The sequence below is a fragment of the Cnephaeus nilssonii genome (genome assembly GCF_951640355.1).
Source record: "Cnephaeus nilssonii genome assembly, chromosome: 17".
Classification (NCBI taxonomy): Eukaryota; Metazoa; Chordata; class Mammalia; order Chiroptera; family Vespertilionidae; genus Cnephaeus; species Cnephaeus nilssonii.
Window position 1 is genome coordinate 18,954,122 of NC_137088.1, and position 13,793 is coordinate 18,967,914.

The window sequence follows — 13,793 nt, forward strand, 5'->3', positions numbered from 1 at the left end:
TCTATAGAATGAACAATTCTGCCAGGGCCCTCTTTCACTCTCGAAGCTCACGGCCACCATCTCCTTTCCCTCAAATGCTTTGGTGGGTCTAAGCAGGGGCTGAAAACTCAGGTGCTTCCAAGAACAGGCAGGTGCATAAATGAGCGATGCAGGTGGTAGGAGACCTTGGTGGGGGGTGGGCACTGTGGTAAACTGGAAGGTGCTCGACACGTCCAAGGGGGACCAGCAAGACTTGGATCCTGCCAATCGGTGCCACGTGAAAATAGGGGCCCGGCGCTGCAGATCGTTGAGTTTTTTCAAGAGAACTCAGAGATTTAGATTTTCCATGGGAACTCTCCCTCATTTAAAAAATTGGAACTCATATTTGAAATCCATCTAAAATCCTCCCAGGCCGTAAAGGAGATCCTGAGCCACCAGGTTATTGTGGCCTGGGTGTCAGAAAACAAAGCGGGAGGCGGCTATCCCACCAGGCGGCTTCCCCTTTCCCCCCACAGAAAACACACAGCAAGGCTGTTAACTCTCTCTGGGGCGAAAGGAAGTCAGACTTCCAGGCCACAAAGGCCACCTTCTCCCCGGGCAGGGAGCCGGGAGGGGGCGGGGGAAATACTTTTCATTCTTTCTGGAGGAGCCAAGGAGAAACAACTCCTCTCTCCGCCAACGTGGTTAACAGAGTGCGTTACAGTCGCGATCATGTGGATGGCTGTTGGTTGGAGAGTCAGACACAAATAACGATGTGCCATAATTACATGGTAGCATTCACACAGGCCCAGAGCACGAGCCAGCCGGTCTAGGGGCACAGAGCAGACGGACAGACACCCCGAGGTGGACAGGCAGGCTGTGCTGGAGGGTCTTGGAGGCAGCTGGCTGGGAGGCTGGGCCAGACTGGGCGTGGAGGCTCAGGGTTAGGTGGAGACACATCTTTTTTTTTATTCTTTAGGAGTGAAGGGTCGGCTAAGGCTTCCTATCAGGGGCGTGGTGTGACCAAGGCTACAGTTCGGAGAGTCATCTTGCTGACCAAGGCTCGAGTCAGGGTGGCTGCGGAGGGAGAGGAAGGGGATTGAAGTGGGAAGACCGGTTCAGGAGCCGTGGAAACCGTCCAGGTATGAGCTAAGGGCTGATGCGGGTGTGGGTGGGGAGAGAGGAAGGGGCAGTCATGGGCGCTGTTACAAAAGAAGAACTGGCAGGAAGTGAGACACCAGGGAGGGGAAGCAATCAAGATCACAATCTGGGCGGCTTTGCTCTCCCTTCCTCTCCCAGGTCCCTCGGGAGGGTGGAGGGGGGAATGTGACGGTTCCAGATGAAGAGGTTTCTATGCTCACCATCACCCAAGCACAGAGAATGGGACTAGTTGTTCCCCCTGCACACCGACCGTATTTCAGAGCTGTGCAGTTCTGAGCCATACAGTGGCTCACACTGTAATCTCTCTGACACCAGGGTACAGCTACCAACATGGCGCACCAGAGTTTAAACGGTGGGTATAGTTATGTTCCCACAAAATTTAGATGTTGAAGTCCTAACACCCAGGACCTCAGAATGTGGACATACGGTCTTTAAAAAGGTGATAAGATTAAAGGGGTCTTCAGGGTGGGCCCTAATTCAATATGATTAGTGTCCTTAAAAGGAGAGGAGATTAAGGCGCGCGCGCGCACACACACACACACACACACGGAGGGAAGAGCTTATAAAGACACAGGGAGCAGACAGCCATCTACCAGTTGTACCGGTTAATAATGCGGATTTTTTTTTTTTTCAATAGAGAGAGTAACACATATGTTGATATATGCCATTTGATGTGTATGCTATTTTGTTGTATTGACAACAAGCTTCAAAACTTCATATGTCAAATTTTCTGAGGGTGTTAACACCATGGGTATTTTTACACTTAAAAATGTCGAATTTCGTGTCAAAAAAAGAGCATTTGCGGGAAGTTTTAATTTATTATTTTGAAGAAAAGTGCTGCTGAACGTTATCGTATACTTTGGGAAGCTTATGGTGAACATGCTCCATCTCAAGATACTTGTGAGCGCTGGTTTAAACACTTTAAAAGTGATGATTTCGATGTGAAAGACAAAGGACATCCTGGTCAACTGAAAAAGTTTGAAGACCAACAATTACAAGCATTATTGGATGAAGATGCCTGTCAAACTCAAAGACAGAAAGATTAACCGTTGCTCAGCAAACAATTTCCAATCGTTTACAAGCAATGGGAAAGATTTTAAAGGAAGGAAAATGGGTGCTACATCAACTGAACGAAAGACAAATAGAAAACTGAAAAGTCATCAGTAAAATGTTGCTTCAACGGCATGAAAGAAAGTCTTTTTTGCATGGAATTGTGACTGGTGATGAAAAGTGGATTTACTTTGAGAATCCCAAACGCACAAAATCATGGGTTGATCCAGGTCAACCATCAACATCGACTGCAAGGCTAAATTGCTTCAGAAAGAAGACAATGCTCTGCGTTTGGTGGGATCAGGAAGGCGTGGTATTATGAGCTTCTAAAACCAGGTGAAACCGTTAATACTGATCCCTACCAACAACAAATAATCAATTTGAACCACACTTTGATCGTGAAACAACCAGAATGGGCCAGAAGACACAGCAAAGTAATTTTGCTTCATGATGATGCACCATCACACACTTCAAAACCAGTTAAAGACATGTTAAAAGATCTTGCCTGGGAAGTATTAACCCACCCGCTGTATTCACCAGACCTTGCTCCTTCAGATTACCACTTGTTCCGATCGATGGCACACACACTTTCTGAGCAGCACTTCAAAATGTACGAAGAAGTGGAAAATTGCGTCTCTGAATGAATGGTTTGCTTCAAAACAAGAAAAGTTCTATTGGTACAGTATCCACAAATTACCTGAAAGATGGGGGAAATATGTAGCTAGCGATAGACATTACTTTGAATAAAGCACTTTTGATGTTTCTTTTGAATTTATGTTTTCTTGGATTACAAAATCCGATTTATTAACCAGTAAATGGTCAATCACATTATTAACCGCATTATAATGCGGATACTGGTTAATAATGCGGATTGACCCTTTACTGGTTAAAAAAGTGGATACCTGCAAGGGCAGGCCTAGCAAGCGAACATGGCGGGGTTTATTCTTTCTTAGTGGTACATGCCATGGCGGTGTATCTTAACACTGATATAATCTAAGCACCTGAGAGTCTATGAATGAAGGTACTTCATCAATGCCCCTGTTGTGACTTACTGTCCTTGCTCACTTAAAGTTCACTCTGATTAAGGTAGCTATGTAATTTACCATCCAAACTGGGATAATTTTGAGAATGAACAGGGAGGAGCTGCGATGAATAACTGCTCAGGGACAGCAGGGGTAAGCTGGCACTGTCCTAGGTGTACGGACGTCTCATAACCCTGTAACCCTAGGAGAAGGTTAGGAGAAGAGCCTGCCATTCATCTGAGAGGTCACCTCAGCCCCAGATGTCTCTCTGAGTGCCATGCCCCAGGCCACCACCTGTCCTAATGATGGCACAATGATGTCACCCACAGAAACAGAGAAGCCAGAAGTTCTTTGGTGACAAAGATAGCCCTGGATACAGCGTGGGTCTTATTTAAATACCAGAAAAAATACCTTGGTGGCGTAATTGGAAAAACTCCCTGAAGGCCCTGATGTCCTAAGCAAATCTTTCCCAACTGATTGGCCACAATGTGGGAAATTCCCCAGGGCTTCCTCTTTTGAGTCTATGCATCAAGAAGTCTTATAAAAACCTGAAAGCAAACATATACCCATGAAAAGTGACAATATATCAAGCTTGTACACCTTAACTTACATGGGCTAATCAGGGAGAACCATCGACTGAGCACTAACTACATGTTCTTTATTTTTAAAATGTGCTTTTGATTTTTTTAGAAAGAGAGGGATAGAGAGATAGAAACATTGATGAGAGAGAAACATCATAGATTGGCTGCCACCTGCACACCCCCTCATGATGAAAGAGAATCATTGATCGGCTGCCTTCTGCACACCCCCTAATGGGGATTGAGCCCACAGCTGGGCATGTGCCCTTCCTGGGATCAAACCTTGACCTCTTGGTTCCTGGGTCAATGCTCAACCACCGAGCCTCAGCAGCTGGGCTAACCGCGTGTTTTAGATACATCGTCTCATGGAGTTCTCCCAGCAGACCCACTGGGGTAAATGTTACTATTCCATTGTTCACCGGAAGAAACTGGGACTCAGAGAGATGAAGGGACCCGTGGCAGGACCCTACAGCTGCTGCAAGGCGGAGCTGGGTTCTCAGGCAGGTCCCTGGACGCTGAGGCTGAGCCTCTTCCGCTCTGCTGTGCAATGTCCTTGCGTCCTCTCTTTTCTTTCCTTTCTTCCTGAACTGTCTGTCATATGTTTACCCAGCTTGCAAACACTTTCTGTAGTTCTCAGGTGTAGTACTTCATAATAAACAAGGGCTGGAGGGAAGGCAGAGAACCAAACGGAACGAGCTGAAAACGAGAGATGAAGGGAACAAAGTGCTGGTTCTGCCTCATGCTGGCCCTGAATTTGTCGGGTTGCATTTCCCAGAAACTAGTTCAAATACTGCTATTTGGTACTGAATTGAAGAAGACAGGCAAACACCCCCCACATTTTCCTTTTCTTTCAGAAGGCAATTGTCTTTAGTTGATGGTTTAAAGGTTACTAGGGTTATAAGAAGCCCAGAAAGAGACATGCAGAGTCCCAATCAATCACTTGAATACAACGTCAGATCATAAAACTGGACAGAATTACTTATTTTTTCTTATTCCAATGCTCTGATGAAGCAATGTTTTTATTCTATGTCAGTAAAAAAAAAAATCACTCTATCATATTTTTAGAGTTACAGATGCTGATAATAAAATGCGAGGGTGGAAATCAAAATAGAGACCAAAATAGGGTGGAAATGCAAGATACGGGTTTTTCTACAGCAAGGAGAATCTCCTGTTACCCTACATGTTAACTCTGGAACAAAACTGCCAAATGCCTCGCACATCATGTGCATTGCATAGTTCTGCCCTTTCCAACTGACTCAGCTTTTGTCACTGGGAGAAATCTCCATGTCATGTTCTCTCTCTTGCTCATTGAGCTTATTGAAAAAGAAGCTCCACTTTGCTCCTTCTTCCGTGACTACATTGAAAGAGGTAAAGTCAAGCTTTCAGATGGGGACAATATGGGCACTGTGGTTGTTTAAAAAGATATATTAATAATAGCTACCAACAGAGACAAATGATGCCATCGTTGAACTGCCTTCTCCTTCTGGAATTTAGCTGGAGGCCGGAGCCGGGGTAACGCAAACTTGAGAAGAGCGGGGGACACCTGTACTGGAGTTCAGTGAGACTATGACACCTGAGATCCAATTTCCCATTTTTGTAAAAAGGTGAGCGTGGCCTCTTTAACGCTGATATTTTGTCAGGGTATAAGTGTGTGTGCGTACTTTTTTTTTTTTTTAAGAACCTTTGTTCTTTTTTAATATATATATATATATTTTTATTGATTTCAGAGAGGAAGGGAGAGGGAGAGAGAGAGAGAGATAGAAACATCAATGATGAGAGAGAATCATCGATTGGCTGCCTTCTGCATGCCCCACACTGGGGATCGAGCCTGCAACCTGGGCATGTGCCCTTGACCAGAATCGAACCTGGGACCCTTCAGTTCACAGGCCAAACTCTATCCACAGACCCAATCCGGCTAGGGCATGTGTGCAGAATTTTTATTACCTTTGTAAGGTAAGGGCGGTGGTGGGGGGACAATGTGCTCAAAGACGGGACAAATTAAACTTTTCTGCTTACCTTCAATCTGTTGCCATAGAAAACTTGAAGGAGAAAAAACCTAGGAATCTGGGTAAATGGGAAAAGGCAGAAGTTTCCCATTCGCTTGTTACCTTCAGTTACTGGGGGGGTTTTTTGGGTCCCGGCTCAGGACTCGGGTCCCTGAACTCCATGTGGCCCCACTGGGCCCTGTGCGGGGTGGAGGCCTCGCGCCGCTGGCTCTGGGCCTGGGCTTGAGGTGGAAATTTCAGAGACACGAAGCCGGCTCGGCCTGGACACACCAGAGCCCAGGCCTCTGTGAGGTCCGGCCAACTTTGAGGGTGTCAAGTGGAAGCAGGGCACAGATACCCCCAGTCCTCAGCGTTTACAAACCTCTTTAGGGTTTTGCTGTTCTTGGGATTCTGCTAGGAAGCAGGGTGCCTGGCTCCTTTCTTTTCTTTTTTAAAACAGTATATTTTTTTTATTGATTTCAGAGAAGAAGGGAGAGGGAGAGAGAAATAGAAACATCAGTGATGAGAGAGAATCATTGCTCAGCTCCCTCCTGCACACCCCCATGGGGGACGCAGCTGCAACCGGCCTTGTGCCCTGATCAGGAATCGAACCATGACCTCTTAGTTTAGGCGTCCTCAAACTACGGCCCGCGGGCCACATGCGGGTGTTTTTGCCGTTTTGTTTTTTTACTTCAAAATAAGATAGGTGCAGTATGCATAGGAATTTGTTCATAGTTTTTTTAAAACTATAGTCCGGCCCTCCAACGGTCTGAGGGACAGTGAACTGGCCCCTGTTTAAAAAGTTTGAGGACCCCTGCCTAATTCATAGGTTGACGCTCAACCGTTGAGCCACACTGGCTGGACGTGGCTTCTCTTTCTAGACTCTCTCCTGATCGCCTCTCTCTAGCCCTGGAATAGATCTTCCCTCAAACACCAATTCTCTCCAACATTTTGCTTCGGCAAACGGGAGCCTGCTCCCAGAGCCTGAGCAGCAAGACACCTTTGCGTCTGCTCTGCCCAGGCCCACCCCTTCCCTGGGGCAGGGAGCTGCCCGGCTGGCGGGCTGGCTTGGTGGTGAGGGGTGGTTTGGAGAAAAGCAGGGTGGGGTGGGGTGGGTGGAAGATTGTCATCTCAGAAATATTAACCCTTTCCGGTAGAACCGACATTCATTGGGTTGATTCCTCTTTTCTCCAAGGGCAGGGCACCTGGGTCCTTATCTCTGTATCTATCCTGAGTGGATTCCAGAGTAAACCAGAATTCCACGAGGGTCTGGTTCCTTGTAAAGGAAACGCTGAACTCCAAAGAGCTCAGAACTTGACCCCACTGCCTAGGGAAGGGGAGCGGGAGGCCCCACTGCCCTCTCCCAGCCACAAGTTGAAAGGTATAAAAGGTACGGATGGGGGATGGGGTGGGGATGGAGCCTGCAGGTGCTCAGGGCCCAGAGCCTGGGGCACCACCACCAGGCAGCGGTGGGGGTGGGGCCACGGAGCACCAGGGACCTGCATTTAATAAGCGCCCCCTACCAATTTTTTATGACCGTGGTGACAGGTTTATTACGCTGAGGACAGGGGATTTCAGTTGGGACAGGAGTTCCCCCTCCCGGGGTGAGGTGCCACAGTTGTCCACTGAAAACCCTGAATGAATTCAATGGGCTTAAGTCCCATCTCCGGGAGCCCATTGTATTCATTAGGTGTTTTGTTAAACAGCATCGCAGAAGTTCTGTCTATTGACTCAAACCTAAACGACAGCAGGACAAAATAAACAAAAACTTGTACACGGAAGGAATAACTATAACTCCAGTGAGTGTCTTGGCTTTTGGCTGGGAAGACAGCCAAGTGATATGCATTTTGGATGACTGTTATTTTTGTGTGCTTTTTTTAAAAGGGAAAACAAATGAATGACAGTGAATATCATTTGCGAGACAAGATCTCTCAAAACGTGAGAGAAAAATGATCAAGGTGGTTCTTAGTGATCCAGGAGAAGTCTATTATTTAAAAGTTGGCTACTTTGGTGCAAGGAGCAAATATTTGCCTCTTTATGTTGGCCTTAAAAGCATTGATATATCGGGATAAAAATCAGGCTGACAGTCAGTGCCAACAGCCACGGTGTCTTAAAGCTGGAATGACCTGAAGTCGCTACATGGACGCAGAGTCAAACCTGAGCCTCAGCCACACTTCTGGACGGTCCAGGGCAAGAAGTCACATTTGCAGCGGGCCGCATGCCTCGTTTATTTGGCCTGTGTTGGCCTTTGAGTTTGACATGCTTGGTTTAGGGGCTGCAGGTCTCCCTGGCACAGGGTTTGTTCTCAGCCTCTGCGCCAGCTGAGGAGTCACACTTCCCAGTTATGTTTGGTTTTACTTATTGGGTTTCTGACATATTTTAAAATATGTATTTTTATTGATTTCCGAGCGGAAGGGAAAGGGAGAGATAGAAACATCAATGATGAGAGAGAATCATTGATTGGCTGCCTCCTGCACCCCCAGGACTGAGCTGTCAGCCTGCAACCAGGGCAAGGGGGATGGGGGGCGGGGTGGAGGGGTGATTGAACTGGGGCAATCGAACTGTGTGACCTCCTGGTTCCTAGGTCATAGCTCAACCACTGAGCCACGAGGGTTTCTGACATATGTAAGGAGAGCGAATTTCCTGACTTGGGACTGCCTCCCTGAATTCACCTGAAATACCACTTAAAAGTTTGCTCCCCGAGTACCGATTTGGGGCAGGCACATTTCTATATAAAGATTCCTTTCCCCTGGGACCCCCGGAGGGAGGGAGGTCACTGGCGCCGGAAGGAAGAGACAGCCAGAGGGTTTTGGCATCTTACAGCTGGAAGGCCCTTAGTCTTCATCTGGTCCAGCCCCCTCCATGTACAGATCTGGGGGCAGGGGGACTAGAGTGCAGGGGCCGTTACCCCTGCCCGGGCTTCAAATCCATGTCTCCCGTCTTAAATCTAAAGCTCAGTCTATGCCATCGTGGTTTCCCAAACCAGGTTCCTCCCAACGCCTGTTCTGCATGACATTAACAGGTGTCTGCCCGCCCCCCCCCCCCCCCCCCCCGCCCCACACACCAAAAGTTCTGTGGTCAAAGGCTGGTTGAAACAAATTTAAACAGGTGGCTTTTTTCCCTCCCTATAAGGATTCTCAGAACCTTTAATATATTAATATACATTGAAACTCGCTAAGAGGAACAATAACAACCTTCAAAATGTTAGAAAATTTCCCTCCAACTAGTTTACAGAAGAGCTGGCAAGGCACAGTTCGTTGTGTTAAGCAGCATTTGTTTCACAAGCCGGGGATACATTTTTTCTTTTTATTTATTTATTCTTTATTGATTAAAGTATTACATATGTCTCCTTTTTCCCCATTGACCTCTCCCCAACCACTCCCACCTGCCCAAGGGATACATTTTTTTCCCATGAAATACTTGCAAATAGCTGGTGGGATGGGAAATGGAAGAAAAGGGGGCCTGTGCCTACTTTTAGGGACTCTTCCACCACAGGTCCCCTCTCTGCCTGTTGCTTGCTGTTTCCAGTGAATCCGGGACTGGAAAAGCTGGATTGGGAATGAATCAGGGCTAGGGCAGGTGCGTGAGGCGCTAAACACACCATTTAAGGAGGCACTGACCGTGCACTTACTGGACTCCAGGAGTGAGTGCCTGCTGAAGTCATGCACCCGAGACTCCAAACACCATTCCCTCCCCCGCCCCCCCTGCTCCTTGGGGTATACAGTGAGGCACTGAGAAATGGGTTCACTGGGACTGGGGAACTCAGGGCGTGCTGAGTCAGTCACAGTCTGGCTGGTGAATAAAGAGCACTTGGGACCCAGGGGACTAGAGACAGCAAGAAGGCAGGAGGCTGCCGGGAGAAGAGGCTGGCCTGGGGACAGAATAACAGAATATCGTCTATAAGAAGGTGCTATCGTTTTAAGAAGTGTCCCACTTGTGGCTCAGAAAACCCATGGGCTGAAAGGGGAGGGGGGAATAAATAGCGCCTGAGTCATCAGGGAAGGGGCTGGGCTAGTGGAAAGAATGACTATGTGAGGGCGGGAGAGAGCGTGCACAAAACCAGGCTTCCTGATGCAGGCCCATCAGCTCAGAGAGGAGACAGGGGGTCTAAGGAGGCTATTGTTATGGGTTCAGTAGGGAGGGGGGAGGGTTTCCTCACTGCCCAGGCGACTCAAAAGTAGGCACTGTGCAGAGATTTTATTAGGTAACCTCCACGGATTATTTCCATAAACTAGAATGGAGCACTTTGCATTTGCAAAGCAATTAATAGTGTATGTGTTAGTTAATACCCCATTTTTGGTTCCAGAGCAATATTTTGTTACTTAAAAATTAATAGCAGTATCACCAAGGGCTTATAAAAAGAGATATATTACTCCAACAGGCAATTCCGTACAAAGCTGAGTTTTTATTCGCCATTACTTTAATTACTTAGATATTATTTTATATGTTTTCATTATTTTAAAGTGCCTTGGGAGTGTGAAGTATGTCTTACAGATAATGTATTCTGTTTTAGCCAGAACAGCCTAATCACAAGTAGCTGTAGATTCATGCATTTATCACTCAAGATTTCTTTTTAATGTTCTGTAAGCAAGTGATGTTGATGTCCTAGAGAAGACGGATACTCCTCCTCCGTGAGTAGTTAGCAGATTACCAACATTCCTGGGAAAGGAGCTGAATGAAGCTAACAATAAGTAGAGCGTACAGCCGCATGGCAAACACTAGTTAAGAGCTATGACTGAGAGGCCCAGCTAGCTTGGCTCAGTGGTTGAGCATCGACCTATGAACCAGGAGGTCACAGTTGGGTTCCTGGTCAGGGGATATGCCTGGGTTGCAGGCTCAATCCCCAGTGTGGGGCGTGCAGGAGGCAACCGATCAATGATTCTCTCTGAGAATCAATGATTCTCTCTCATCATTAATGTTTCTATCTCTCTCTCCCTCTCCCTTCCTTTCTGAAATCTATCTGTCTATCTATCTATCTATCTATCTATCTATCTATCTATCTATCTATCTATCTATCTATACATACATACCTATATATATATTAAAAGAGCTATGGCTGAGAAAATAGTGCACATTCTTTGGATACGGAATGCCTATTTTAAACTAAATCGGGTCTTACAATTCCATGTGCACAGATCCTTCTCCATTGCCTCCTGGGTGGGGAGCTGTGACTGTTCCGCAGGGATGGCCATGCTGCAGGGCGGGTTGGAGACGTCCACAGAGCCGTGTGGTTTTCCCTCAGCAGGCACACTCCAGAGATAAATGTGACTCACAGTCATGATCCCGGGATGAGGGTTTTTAAAAATAGCCGATAGCCTCTATTTTTAGCGGACCTGCCACGCGGCCCCACGGCGGGCTCCCCCTTTCACAGAAAGTAATTAACAACCTCTAATCCCCGGAGAGACGGGTATCCCTGACGTTCCCGATATGGAAACAAACTCGTGCTGTCTTAATGAGGGGACACGCTCCTGGAACAAAGGCGGCCGCCCTCACGCCGCTGCCTGCCCTGGAAGAGGCGGCTGACTCCGAACGGATCGCATCATTCCCAGAAAAGCAAATCCTTTAAAGGTTCTAAGAGGTGTCATAAAGGAGGGGGTCTGAAGCAAAACACACACACACACACACACACACACACACACACACAAAACAAAACAAACAAAAAAACAAAAACCCACAACACCAAAAAAAAAAAAAAAAGGTTCAAATGCAGCTGGGGCCTCTCTTTTCAAACAAGACTTTCCCCAATGACTTGAGCTCATTTGTTATTCAATTTCACTTCCCAGTCAGTGCTGAAGGTTTGAAAGCTTTTGGCAGGTTTCAGTGGAATAATTTGTGCTGTAAGAGAAGGACCAGAGGGCAAATTAGACAAATCCATTCTCAGTCAACTGCGGTTTTACAGAGTTGGAGGACCGGTGGTGCGAGAAGAGAGAATACACACACCAGTGGGCGTGTGTTCTTCAGGATGTCCCTGCCATGGACAAAGACTGCCGGTCCAGTTGACAGACACCCAGGTAGGTGGGTCCGCCCAGACCCCATAGAAACAGAGTCCTCATGTCATGACCGTGGGGGACTTGTCTCTGCACTTCCCCATTTTCAGTGAAGCTCGTTACAGGGGCTATCCATTTGGAAATGTGCGTTGGTTTGACACTTTCTTTGAAGATGATCGTCAGCAAGCTTACTATTCGTTTCACAAGTTAACTGCTTAATAAATGGGAATCCTGATTATTACTTTGTTTTTCTTAACATTTTACCAGTTTATTTTCTCCTTAGTTTCCTACTGCTTCTCTCTGCTGCTGCTCTTCTCAAATCAGTTTTCATTGTTTCATAGAGTGTGTTCTCTAATCCTTTCCAACAGGGTTTGCCAATAGTTTTTTTCTTCTGAGTTCTTGCTTGTCTGAAATGTCTATATTGGTTCCCCATGTGACTATTTTCACTTCAAATGTATGTTCATAAGCTTTTTCCATCAGAAGGTTAAAGATCGAGCTTCACTCCCTTCTCCCATCAACTATAGCTGATGAAAAGTATGAGGTCAGTGTGATATGCCCCCTTCGCCCTGTGTATAATTTGCATTTCTCTTGGGAGGATATAGGACTTTCCTTTAGTCCTGGGCATTCTAAAATCTCACCATGATGTCACCACTGTGTCTGCAGCATTTTTCATTTCTCCTGCTTGAGTCATTTTTGGGCACTTTTGTTCTGAGGACTCCTGTGCTTATGAACTTTGGAAATTCTTCTTCTACTACCTTTTAAAGTATTTTTCTCCCATTTATCCTTTTTGTCTTCTCATTCAGAAAATGTTAGCTAGTAGGTGGCTGTGGGAACTTATGACATTATTTTCCATGTTTCTACCTTTTCTTTCATACGTTCTCTCTCTTTTTCAGGGACTTCCTCAGTTCGGTCTTCCAGCTCACGAGTTTGTTCCCCAGCTGTTCCCACTTTGCTGTTATTCATCTACTTAAAAAAAAGTAAAAAAATGGCAGCGACCAAAAACAATTTTCAAGACCTCTATCTGATTCAGCAGATGAAATACCTGCTTCTATGTCCTGGAGGAGACTAATCAAACTTTCTCCAGAGTCACCTTCTCTCTTTTTCAATGAACTCCACATTCTCAGATGTTGGTTCTTCCCTATGTTAAAGTTGATGTCTCCTTTCACAGGGTTTGTTCTCATGGTGATTACTGCTGTGAGCTTGAAGCAGGAGCTGGCAGAGCTCCAGCCGCCAGCCCTCAAATCCCTTTACCACTTCCAAGGCTTTTGCTCCTGCAGCCAGCGTCTGTGTCTCTGTCGCAGGCCAGGCCCCAGCCTGCTGGACTGCACTTTGCACATGAAGACACAGAAGCGTTGCTGAGTTACTGTCCCTGGGGACAGTTTGTGTACTGATGGGTACAGGGGATATCAGCCCTTCATGTCCCTCACCCCTTGATATGGACACCTCTGGGGTGTGACCTGTACTGTCTCCAGAGCTCCCCACATTAAGCCACAGTGACCCCCTCTTTGCTATCATACCCTGGGTTGGTGGTCTCCTCTCTTCCTGGTCCCACTTCCCCACTTCCCTACCCATCCTTCCTGGGAACGTTTTCTAATAAATCAGCTCCCCACAAATCTTTGTCTCAGAGGCTGTTTATAAGAACCCAGACTGGCCCCGGGTCAGGTAACTCAGTTGGTTAGAGTGTTGTCCCCATATGCCAAGGTTGCAGGTTAGATTTCTGCTTGGGGCACATACAAGAAGCAACCAATGAATGCATAAGTGGAACAACAAATCGATGTCTCTCTCTCTCAAATCAATAAATAAAAATTAAAAAAATAATAAAAGAACCCAGACTGTGCATGTCTTTCAGTCCAGGCCCTGCAGGGATCTCGATGAATGCTGTATTTGTCCATCACAGCCTGGGTCCAGTGAGTGGAGAAGGGGCTTAATGGGATGTATAAATACACATATAAATGGATATATAACATAAGGCATTAATTTATTCACAATCCAGCTTTTCCAGTCCTGGGTTTGCTGAAAATAGCAAGGGACCGGCAGAGAGGTACAATTTCC

At 46.6% G+C, this 13,793-nt stretch overlaps 1 long non-coding RNA gene across 1 annotated transcript; it reads left to right on the plus strand.

The window, feature by feature from the left end:
* Positions 1-992: 992 nt before the first annotated feature.
* Positions 993-13,339, plus strand: LOC307113346. Its single transcript, XR_013814835.1, has 3 exons — positions 993-1,100; positions 11,654-11,765; positions 12,635-13,339. It is a non-coding gene; the product is annotated as an uncharacterized lncRNA (long non-coding RNA).
* Positions 13,340-13,793: the final 454 nt, after the last annotated feature.